Source organism: Panthera pardus, unplaced genomic scaffold (assembly GCF_024362965.1).
Source record: "Panthera pardus isolate Hobbes unplaced genomic scaffold, ASM2436296v1 HiC_scaffold_8, whole genome shotgun sequence".
NCBI lineage: Eukaryota > Metazoa > Chordata > Mammalia > Carnivora > Felidae > Panthera > Panthera pardus.
The window spans coordinates 93,363,143-93,375,085 of NW_026527013.1; the positions used below are offsets into that span (position 1 = coordinate 93,363,143).

At 35.7% G+C, this 11,943-nt stretch overlaps 1 long non-coding RNA gene across 1 annotated transcript in view; it reads right to left on the reverse strand.

The window, feature by feature from the left end:
• Positions 1-6,620, reverse strand: part of LOC128775521 (uncharacterized) — a 39,350-nt gene extending 32,730 nt beyond the window's left edge. The window contains exon 1 of the long non-coding RNA XR_008420244.1: positions 6,594-6,620. This is a non-coding gene — a long non-coding RNA (uncharacterized LOC128775521). The remainder of the gene's footprint in view (positions 1-6,593) is intronic.
• Positions 6,621-11,943: the final 5,323 nt, after the last annotated feature.

Genomic DNA, 11,943 nt, shown 5'->3' on the forward strand with positions numbered 1-11,943 from the left:
ACTCTAGAGTTGACTTTCAAAACTAAATTTTGAAAAAGCAGTTCCTGCTGTAAAATGACCCAGTTACCATGAAACAAAAGGTGTTGGACTGCAGTGAAGGTTGGCTGAAGGGTAACTGAAGAGGTAAAGGAGGAGATTCAGCACTGTCATCACAAGACAGGAACATGGCAACACAACTCCACATGGGGAACTCTGCCAAGAATAAAATGAATGCCCACCACCAAGACCAGCTGACAGAGGGAGTCACAGGAGCACATGTGAAATAAAAGACAGAGAACAGAGCCAATTCAGGTCAACCAGGTCTAATGAAAGACCAGATGAGAGAAGAGATAGAAGCCAGACAACTGGAATGCTTGTGTAGATAAGGGCAAATGAAAGAACCCACTAAAATTAATTATGGACAAAAGTTTGCCCTTGTAGACCAACCCTCCAAGTGATTGAAATGCAAATGCTTTACATGACAGCAGTCTTCTCCAAGTAGACATAAAATCCAAAAAGAAACTTTTCATAATATCACCATTTCTAGAGATAAAAGGAACCCTGAAACTCATTTTGGCTTAAGGGGAAATTGCTTACTAGTCTGCTAGTTCCCTGGATTTAGTGAAAAGCTTTGAAAAGAAAAAATCACAATGGTAGTTGCTGCTTTTTTTCCAACAATTAAACAACAAACAGAAACAATAATAATAATAGTAATAATAACAACAACAACAACAACAACAACAACAACAACAAAAGAAAATCTTCCTGAGATGAACCACATTATGACTAAGCAACCATCCAGAGCCAGATTCCTCCAGGGAAGCTAGGTGTGGATAATGGAGCAATTCAAAGACCATCCAATTTTATAGGAAAGCTTGTAGGCCTAGTCTGAAATAATAAAATAAAGTCATGGAGTAAAATAACTTTTTGTAAAGCTCTTTCTTTTGTAGCTGTTTGTATTAAGAGGGTAATTATTTGGCTAAACATTTTGCTAAACATATTATCATTTGCAGCAAAAGTTTAGGAATAATAATAGATACATTAAGATGAATTGGCTAGAAAATATTTTTAAAATCCCAGCAGGCATCAAGAATGTTTTCTTCCAAGACTAACTAAAGACACAGTTAAGCCTCCCTCGATGTTCCCAAGAAGACAAGTGTCCCACAGACTGTCCCAGGTTGGTATGCATCTACTAGTTTTGAATGACCACAAGATAAACTCTTTGGATCAGCTTTCAAATCTCTATGGTTATTTGAAAGGAAAGCAATTGCTTGCCTTTCTATTAATTTACTTTGCAAAAATTTCACCCATCAGGTTACCCTTGTCCAAACCTCTTAAGTTTGCCATCATATACCAGAAACTAAACGTCTAGTAAAATCCAGTTGTGGTAGAAGTATGGGAAGAGTCTGTCTGGCATATGACTGGTACAACTGTAAACCACCTACAACTTTTTATAGTGGAATTGGGCCAAATCACCAAAATTTAAAGTGTATCTGTCCTTTAACCCAGAAATTCAACTTCTGAGAATTTATTCTGTTTAAGACTCACTGAAATATATATGGTGACTATTGAGCAGTATTATTAGTCCTAGCAAAAGAAAAACAAATCTAAATATTCATTAATAAGAGAATGGTTGAATAAATTATTGTCCATCCACACAATGGAATTAGTACATAGTGACTAAAAAGACGAAAGTAGATCTATATTCTTTGCTAACAAAAGCTCCCCAGGACGAACTAAATTTCAAAAGTCAAGTTTAACACACTATGATAGCATCCTTCCTTTCACAAACAATTTCTAAAGCTTATTTTCTTATTGATATATAAGGATGTATCTATGTATACATGGATTCAGGCACACAATGCATACACTAAGACAGGTTCGAGAGTGGCAAACCTTAGGTTCAGGATTTGAATGCAAATGGGAGGGTGAGTCTTCAGGTTCATTTTACACTCACTATACCATCTAAATTTGCTGACTCTGTGCATTTACAGCATTTTCTAAAATGTCTATGGAATTTGTCCAAAGAGCTAGGGTTTGGGCCCCTCCGAATTTTGGTTTTGTTTTGTGTTTTTTCCTGATAAAAGTTACTTTTTTTAATGCAACAAGAACTGTCAAGTATGGAAGAAAAGGATCAGGTTAGCCATGGTAGGGTTTCTTGGTGCAAAATGAAGCATAAACAAATACTCATACCTAACCCATATCGTACCCACAGTACTGGCTCAATATGATCACATTCTCTTCCTCCCTCCAGAGTAAGCATGTTCAGTGAGGCACAAGTGTTTAATTAAGCACAATTTTCAAAAGCTGGATCAGGCCCCACTAGACATATAAGTGCAATATACTTAGCACCATAAAGTTTGCTAATAATACATATCCATAAGGTAAAAGCCTCTTTAGATAGCAGAGTATTAGGTTAGCTAGAATCCAATTTATGGAAAAACCTCCTGTATATTCTCACTGGTAAGCAATAATGCATTTCAATTCCATCCTGACACAAAATCTCTCAGGTTCCTTTATGTTCTTTTAAATAAGAATCATAAAACATTAATAGAAGTGCTCTCCTAGGTCTCTATTCAAATGTTCTTGATTTGTAGATTTCATTAACAAAATCAAGAAAATTTTCTTTTGCCAATATTACAGAATAGGACAAAGCAGATAACACTTGCTTTGTGAAAACTTGCATAATGGCATTTAAAAACAACTTTGTGTTGGGGCCTTGTCAAAATCAGAAATGATTTCTTGTGAGGACTAGGCTTATTTTGATTGTCTTTTTAATACAGAATAAGATGGATGCTTCAGCATATCAGGAGACAAAAACCAGTCAAAGGAATATTCTACTCTTTCCTTTATTCCTTCCCCTGAAGCAATGCTTTAAAAAAAATCAATTAGGATATATCTCACATTGCACTTCAGCCTTTTGCTGAAAAAGGAAAATTCTGAGCAATCTGGGACCGTCTCCAGTCTCAACTCTGAGCTGGCATGGCCCCTTGCTCTTGGAGGCAGACAGAGAGAAGACTGCCCACAACCTACAATTTCACTTGAGGGTGAAACAGGGACTTCAAAGGCAGGAGATATTCTGATCACTTCATTATATCCTCTGGAGCACAACAAGGAACAGTGGTGATAACCAATTCTCATTCACTTCCTCGCTGGGACAGGTTCAGGGGACAAGTCTTTGTCTTCCCCAGCAACAATATTAAACAGCATGCAGGACTAATTTCTCAAAGTGCATTTCTCATAGGAATTTTACAAGCATTACATGTTCTATTTGTTGTAATATATATTGTTTTCTGGGGAAAGGACACACAGATAATAGTCCAGTTGTAAGACTTGCTTATGAACAACAAATATTTGTTCCCAAGATACTGTTTATTACCAGTTTGGTGAGTTTGGAGAGATTTTAAGCCAATAAAGGACAATCTGAGCATAGGCCTCTCAGAATAATGCTAAATAGAATCACTGAAGAGAAACTTTTACATTTCTATGAGAATAAAAATTCAGGTTTTCACCCATATATTGACACTCAATTTACCCTTACCAGACAGAAACAGAAGCATGCTAAAAAAAAAAAAAAAATTGAGCCATAGAACTGCAGGTTGAATGGGGGGGGTGGGGAACCTTTTTATTTTCAGGCCCAAAGAAACTGACGACTGAAAGTGTTATACACCTCAGAGAACTTTGCCTTTTAATAATATGTAATAATATTTCTCATTAACATACATATCACTTATCAGCATTGCCTACCCACAGAGTATTTAGACACAAGGTATCTACACACAAAGTATTTTGTACGTGTTTGCATTCATGGCCTTAACTCTTATACTAAGTGAACTCTATATAGTTTATACTGTTTATTCACAAACATCTTATCTCATGAGATTGCCATCATAATAAGGTATATATTATAGACTTTCAGTGTGTAAATAGTGGAAATAGAGCCTGAGAAAGAATGAGTTTTTAGGATCACACAATAGTTTCAAAACTTGAATTGGATATTTTTGCCTCCAAATCCTATTCCTTTCTATCAGGACCTTATTTACATACAATTAAATGAGACACTATATTAGAAATGTTATGGCTTATATGAGATTTATGCTTTATATACATTTCAGTTATAGGACACAACTCCTATCTTCAAATAACATACCTATGTATCATAGTCAATCAGCTCACAAATATTTATTGATTACCTAATATATGCCAAGCACTTTTTTAAGTCATAACAGTGAATATGAAGAATCTATGAAGAGCTGACATTCTAGGAAGACAGGAGCAAAAAATAAGCACAATATGATCATATCAGGTACTGATAATTGCTAAAACAAAGACATGTTAGTGTAATACAATGTAAGGTAGACCACTATGGGAGGCTGTTTTAGATGGGTGGTCAGTGAAGGCCTCTTTGAAGAAATGACATTTGAGTTGATAATCTCATTGAAGAGAAAGAAGTAGAAGGGAAGTAAAAGACCTGAAGGGGAGAACAATCCAAGCAGAAAGATATCAAGTGCAAAGATTCTGATTTGTGTGAATTTATGGGTTGGGGGGAGACAGAGTAACTGGTGCTTAGTGAGAAAGGAGAGATGTAAAAAAAAAATAAAAACAGAAAGTTAAAAACAAAAAAATAAACAAAAATCATGAGTTTGAAGAGATGAACAGGAGCCAAATCAGGGGGGGACTAAAACCGTGGCTTAATAAAGTAAAGCTTTATTTCTTATACATGTCACATTCCAGTTGCCTGGGGTAGGTGGTTTGCTCCATGGTGAGTGAAGAAGTCATCTTCCTTTCATCTTGTGGGAATACCATCTTTAACACAGGGCCTTCAACTTGGCCACACAAAAGGAAGGGAAACTAGAGGGACATGTTTTATGGGCCAGGCCTGGAAGTAACAACCACTTCTGCCTACATTCCATTGCCCAAATTCAGCCCACCTCCACAAGGGAGGTAGGGAATGTAGTTTAGCTATGTGCTTAAAAAGAAGAGAAGAAAGGAGGATGCTGGGGACACCAGCATTCTTTGCCACTGTGTATACTATGTGCATACTTTGTATACATAATTTTAAAACTGAACTTTCATGCACAATCTGAAACCTTCAGAAGGTTTTAAGCAGGAGAGTAACAGGAAGATATTGTAGAAATCAAGGCAAGAAATGAGGGTTGTTTGGATGAGTGATAGCAAACTGAATAAAGGAGAAGTGGCCAGATTAGAATTACAGTTATTTTAGAAGAGGGGGGTAGAGTTTATTGACATGCTGGATGCAAGAATAAGAGAAAGAAAAAAATCAAGAATGACTTCTTGATTTCTTTTTCTTCTTTTCTTCTTTGATTAAGCAATTGGTATAGTTGAGGTATAATGGCTTGGAGAAAATTAGATTTGGGACTGAGGTAGAGAGACTAGAGAGTCTGTCTATATTCCTAATTGGAAATACTAAGTTTGAAATACCAATTAGATCTCCAAGTGAAGACATCAAATAAGAAGCTGGTTATGTGAATGTGGAGCTCTGGAGAGCAACTCAGTTTGGAGATATAAATTTGAGATCATCAATTAATAGATGGAATACAAAATCCAGAAATGTCATTTTCTGATATTTGCAAAGAGCTAGAGAGATAATGTTTAAACACACATATATCTCTTAGTGAATATTTATAAAAGACACAAAAATTTGGATGAAAATACTTTTAGGAAAAACCATGTTTGAGAAAGTAACAAATTAATAGAATCATATTATGAACTTACATTAAGATACAGATATAATATTTTGTTTGCAATTAATGCAATAACAAGATATAATAGCTTTTCTATAAATCTTCTTTAAAAGGGATAGAATGGCATTATACAGGTATATGATGTATCTCCTGATTTTATCTCTTAGAAAAATTAAAAACCATGGCTCAAAATTTAAAGTAACATATAGAAAATCAAGTTTCTTGATATTGCCCACTGAAGTATGAAAATATTAGGAACCAATAGAACTAGACCCAATTATAGTCAAAAAGATTATTTGATCTTCAAAGGGCTTATTCCTATTTAGAAACTTGTTATAAAAGTGTGCCACCAAATAAGATGTTTCAGATTTTACTTTTAGTTCAAAGTGGCCTACATATATATTATATATATTTCTAATTTTTTTCTTACTTTGAGAGAGAGGGAGAAAGCACGTGGGGGAGGAACAGAGAGAGAGAGGGAGAGAGAGAATCCCAAACAGGCTCTGTGCTAAGAGCCTAATGCAGGGCTTCACCCATGAACTATGACATCGTGACCTGAGCAAAAATCAAGAGTCAGACACTTAACCAACTGAGCCACTCAGGTGCCCCTATATTTCTAAATTTTTTATTCAATTAATGAATAATAGTTTAAAAAGCCTCAATATCTGATATTTTTCTTAAAAAAAAACTGCAATGAAGTATTTTAAGAGTCTTTCTACCTTGAACTCAACATAACACAAAAATGTTTAGCATCATACGGGCTGTTTTTTGCAATGCTGATTTGGTTCTTTCCCAGTGTCCTGGGCTTATACTTCATCTTATTACCAGTTTTCATCTGAATTCTTTGAGGAAGGGAATGATTTTGCTTTCGTTTCTTTGCTAGGAATTTCTTAATCCTGAAAGTCTTACCAGAAGATAAGGCAAGGCAAATCCAAGTGCACCCACTAAAATGAAGAGAAAGAAAAAGAAGGCTTAGTTATATTTTATATATTACAGATTTTATCCTAAAATGGACTAAAGAGTTAATTTTACTTGTGTTAGCTGGTCATCCAAGCAGCCAGTCAAGTAGGTGGTTTTAATTTGTCGTAAAGAGACAAATTTTTTTTAAAGTTAGTAGCTGGTCAATACAATTACTATTTAGGAAAAGAAAGAGCATTACTAAAGCTTTAGGTGAAAAAAGAAAGTGGGAATGGTGTAAACATCACCCATATTAAAGACAAGTTATTGAAAAATATAAAATTCTTCCTATGAAGTTATATTGTGTTATTAATAATTTCCAATAACCTTCTTCTTGAGCATAAATACATTATCTTTAATTAAAATCCCAGTGAGGGGTCTTTACGGCATTACTGATCTCTTCTCCAGTGACTATTTTAAATAATCTGTATCTGGAGTGGAAACAAGAGCATTGGATTACACAAATATCAAGACATCTCTAAACTCTCCCTGCATGAGGATATAAACAAATGCTGTCTGGAACATAGTAATCAAGAGCAATTCTCAATACTAGCCTCTTATTCAGAAAGTTTAAGTGCCAATCCCACCTTTTCATCAACCAAAGAAGACAATAAATTCATTATAATGTTATATCTAATTCCATCCCTCACAATTAAACCAAGTCCCCCATTTATGGGAAGCAGTTTTCTTTTTAAGTGTATTTATTTTGAAACAGAGACAGCATGAGCAGGGAATGAGCAGAGAGAAAGAGAGGGAGACAGAGAATCCCAAGCAGGCTCTATGCTGCCAGGGGCAGATTCCAATGTGGGGCTTGAACCCACAAACCACAAAATCAAGACCTAAGCCAAAACCAAGAGTTGGATGCTTAACCAACTGAGCCACCCATGCTCCCCTTGTGGGAAAATTTTAAGGACAGAGTCCTCAGCATGGTAATCACCACCCTCCTTGCTATACCTTAAGTCTCCATTTATCCCCCACAAATCTTCTAGGTATACTTTGTATGAGTCTTACTGTACAACTCTGTGTTTCCCCAACCTATGGCTTCATCTACCATCTTGTTCCAGCTCATACACACACGAAGGCCTATTACCTAGGATACATCTTCCTTATCAATATCAATGACCTTCTTATATGTTTTGCTTTGGGCAAACACTCAGATACATACAAATGCATGTGTGCACACAGGCACACACACACCAGGCCATGCCCTTTGAATTTCCACTGCACTGCCACACATCTACAGAGCACTTATCACATTCTAATGACGTGGTTATTCTGTGATCATTCTATCCATTCTGAGTAGCCAAAAAGCTTCTTGAAGTTTAGCACAATGCCTTGCTCAGAGGGTGAGGTAGTAAATGAAGATACACAGGAATAGGGGCCATAAGATGAGTCTGAAGCCCACTTACCAGCAGCTTAACCTCTTTCTCTCTCTAAACTTCCCTTTATTCATCTGTGCAATAAATACATCAGAAATTACCATGCAGTGTGACTATAAGACTTAGATTGGTAATGTATGAGAAATCTTCTACAATATAAAGCAAACAAAAACATAAAGCATTATCATTTTACATCATCATTTTCCAGAATTAACCTATTTTATCATAAATGCTCAAAAGACATTTTTATATTCTTATCACATTGAAGATAGGAAGTTGTGAAGTACTATTTTTAAAAAGCAATTTAAAATAATCTCAGATCCAAATGGAGACCAGGCAAGTAAGATAAGGACCTCAAAGATACCCAAGTTTGTTGGGGCACCTGAGTGACTCCGTGAGTTGAGCACCCGACTCTTGATTTCCACTCATGTCATGATCTCATGGTCCATGGGATCAAGTCCCGCATAGGTGTCTGTGCTGGCAGCATGGAGCCTGCCAGGGATCCTCTCTCGCACTCTCTCCCTCTCTTTCTGTCCTTCTCATACTCACACACACATTCTCTCTCTCTCGGTTAATAAACATTTTTTTAAAGATACACAGGTTTGTTGATGGTAATAAATAAATGCTTCTGTATCCACTTGCCCATTCCATCTGGCTATCAGAATGGCATAAAGGGACACCCCAGGGCTGGAAAATGTAATAAATTATTCTCCTGATGTGGATGAATTGTCCCAAGCCCCTAGAAATTAAGATGATGTGCTGTCCTGACCACTGTGCCACCAACAAGAAGGGTCTGCCCCATCCCAAAGGGTTAGAGTAGATGGAGGGGAAAATGTAGTTTTATTATAAAGGCAGAAATATGGGTCACAGAGTAGAAGATTACAACCAAAAGTCCATATCAAGAAAAGAAACAGGAAAACATGAACTCAGAAAAAGGTTTACGTAGAGCAAATAGCTCTATACACTTGGCATATACTGTATTATAGCATAGTGTAACAATTGATGTACACAATAATGATCGTGAATCATCAATAACTTTAAGTATGCTCCATATTCTTTATCTAATTAGGCAGAGATGTTGAATACTTTGCAGTGCTCTCATCATCTGGAAAAGTCTTGTGAACATAATCATTTGCAACAATAACAGATAAATGAAATGTTGCATTAATGAAATAAAACATTTTGCCTAACTCAATGTGAATGTACTATGAATTTAAATAGAGGGTTCAAAAAGGGGTGGAGTTGTCAGGGAAGATTCCAAGAAGCTGGTAGTTAGTGCCTGTATTCTTCTTGGACTAGTTGGGAATAAGCAGAAGGGAGGATGAAATTCCAGAACAAAGGAACACCACTATTAAAGGTGTGCAAGAATGAATACATATGGCATGTTGGTGAAGCCATACAGAGATCAGTCTGGAGAAAAATCAATTTGAGAGCTAACAGTTTAGCCAGAATGTAAAAAGACACTTAAAAGCCACAAGGAGAAATTTAGTTCTAACAAAACATGAAATAGTCACTCACTGAGCTTCTGAGCTAGAAGCAATCCGATGAAAGCAGTATTTAAGCATGCTTGTTTTTGTGTGTTTTTTGTTTGCTTGTTTGTCATCATTTGTTTTCAAGAAGACGGTGAATTAATTAGCCTGCAAACAAGGATACAAGTCATCAGGTTCTTGGTATCACCCAGCCATCAAGTTCTCAGGACATGACTGGAAAATGATCTTTCCTTTCTTCCTTAAGTGTGTACCAATACATGAAGTAATCCTGTGAGAAGAGTTTTACCATCTAAACAGCCTCAAAACTTATGTGAAGAAACAAAAGTTAATTATTAAGAGAGAAAAAAGAGTTTTGAGTCATGACTTACCTGGGCAAAATCATTGTTTTTCATGGTGTTCAAGGAAAAAACTTGAGTTTTCATGAAATGATTTTTAGGTTATATTTTTTTTGTTTTTGTTTTTGTTCTTGTTTTTGTTTTTTATCACAACACTACTCTGAGACTAAATTTTAGGGCTTTTCGAGTATTACACAATAGTGTTGAAATACCAACTTCTAGAGTAAAAGCGAACATATCACATTAAACTTTGATGAGCCTTCCAGAAATGATCCTAACATAAAATCATTTTCTAGGGGCACCTGGGTGGCTCAGTCGGTTAGGCATCTGACTCCTGATTTCAGCTCAGGTCATGATCTCACAGTTTGTGAAATCAAGCCCTGCACGAGACTCTGCGCTGTAAGCACAGAACCTGCTTGGGATTCTCTCCCTTTCTCTCTCTCTGCTGCTCCTCCACTTGTTCTTTCTCTCAAAAATAAATAAATAAATATGAAAAATTTTTAAAAATCATTTTCTAAAGAAAGGGAAATATCCTGAATCCCGATCTGAGATATATTGACAAAGGAAGTCTTCATTCTCATTTTTTTCTGGAAATCAGGAAAATAAAATTTAATAATTCATACTGATGTTGCATTCACACAGAGAAAACACAAATATACTGATAGGTCTCTTTGTCCATGGCTAGTAAAATAGCTGGTAAGAATAGAACCCATTGAAACTACAGCCCACATCAAGATCCCTGTTTAAAGAAAATGCACAACATGGGATATACATCTATTTCACAAAGATATCATAAAGTCTTAGGAAAAAAAGGAAGAAGTTTTTTTTTTTATTTTAAGAGCCTAAGGCTACATATGATAAATTATTTTCCTAACGAAGTGGTTTTATACTTGCTGAGTTTTATTAACAGCTTTAGAAGAGAGAATAAAGACAACTCTGTTAACATAATTGTTTCCTTTTTTTCCCCACATGGCTATTTGTTTTCATAAACAGATAAAATACCAAAGGTTCCCCACCTAGGTCTAATTGCCAGAGAAAAAGTGACTGAAGCAGGAAAGTACTAACGATTGTTTTCTCCCAGCACTTTCTAACCTACAAAGGTTCTGACTTCTAAACTTCCCACATCCACTGCTCCTCAGTGTCAAGTTGCTAGATTGGACTTTTTATACATCAGTGGATATGGGGAAAATAGGAGGTGCTGTTAAGAGGAGATACTCAAGTATCTAAATACTCATTAAAATCCTCATTTGTAAACTGTAACTCCCTCAACAGAAATCACTGGCCATCTGTTGGGCTTAATGAACTGCCAATAAAAACTATTTTGATCTTAATTGGACTTCAACGTGAATGTTTCTTAGGAACAAACAGATTACAAGTTTCTCTAAATGCCAATTTTCCCCATTGTTGCCTTTTCAGTGACTTTTCATTAAACCTCGGCTATTGATTTATCAAATCAGTAATACATAATAGGCTTCTTAATTTCTCTATTTCTCTAATTTCTCCTTTTTCCCATATTTTTGATTACTGGCAAATTCAGGAGTTATCTAAAACCTGCTGGACAGCCTCAGTAAAACTCCTCGAAGTTGTTCCCCACCCCTGCTGAAAAGAAAAATAAACATTTGTCTCTTTCTTCTCAATAAATAAAACATAAAAGAGGAAAGACATTTCATCTTCTTCTTTCTAAGGATGGGACCTTAAAAAATAAACTGGAGTAGAATTTGCCCACCTATGCTAATAATGTTATCACTACAATTTCTCCTAGTTTGAGAAAAAACAAAAGGCCTATCTTTCCACTTAATTTAATTTGTCAAATATTCATGAAGTGTCTCCACACAAAAAATATTTTTCTAAACATTGTGGGAGATTTTGAAAATGGTGACATACATTTCTACCTTACCTGTGATAAATAAGACATGTTAATGACAAAACAGTTATTTCAAGGCTGACTGTGTCAAGGGAAGGCATTCAAAAAGTTACATGAATGGTTCAAAAGGTAAAAAGAAAAAATCACCTTCATTTGAAGAAAACCAGAAAATAATACATACTGTCACCAAGGTTCTTTGATAAGTGACTCCAGATCAGTTTCTTTAACCATAGA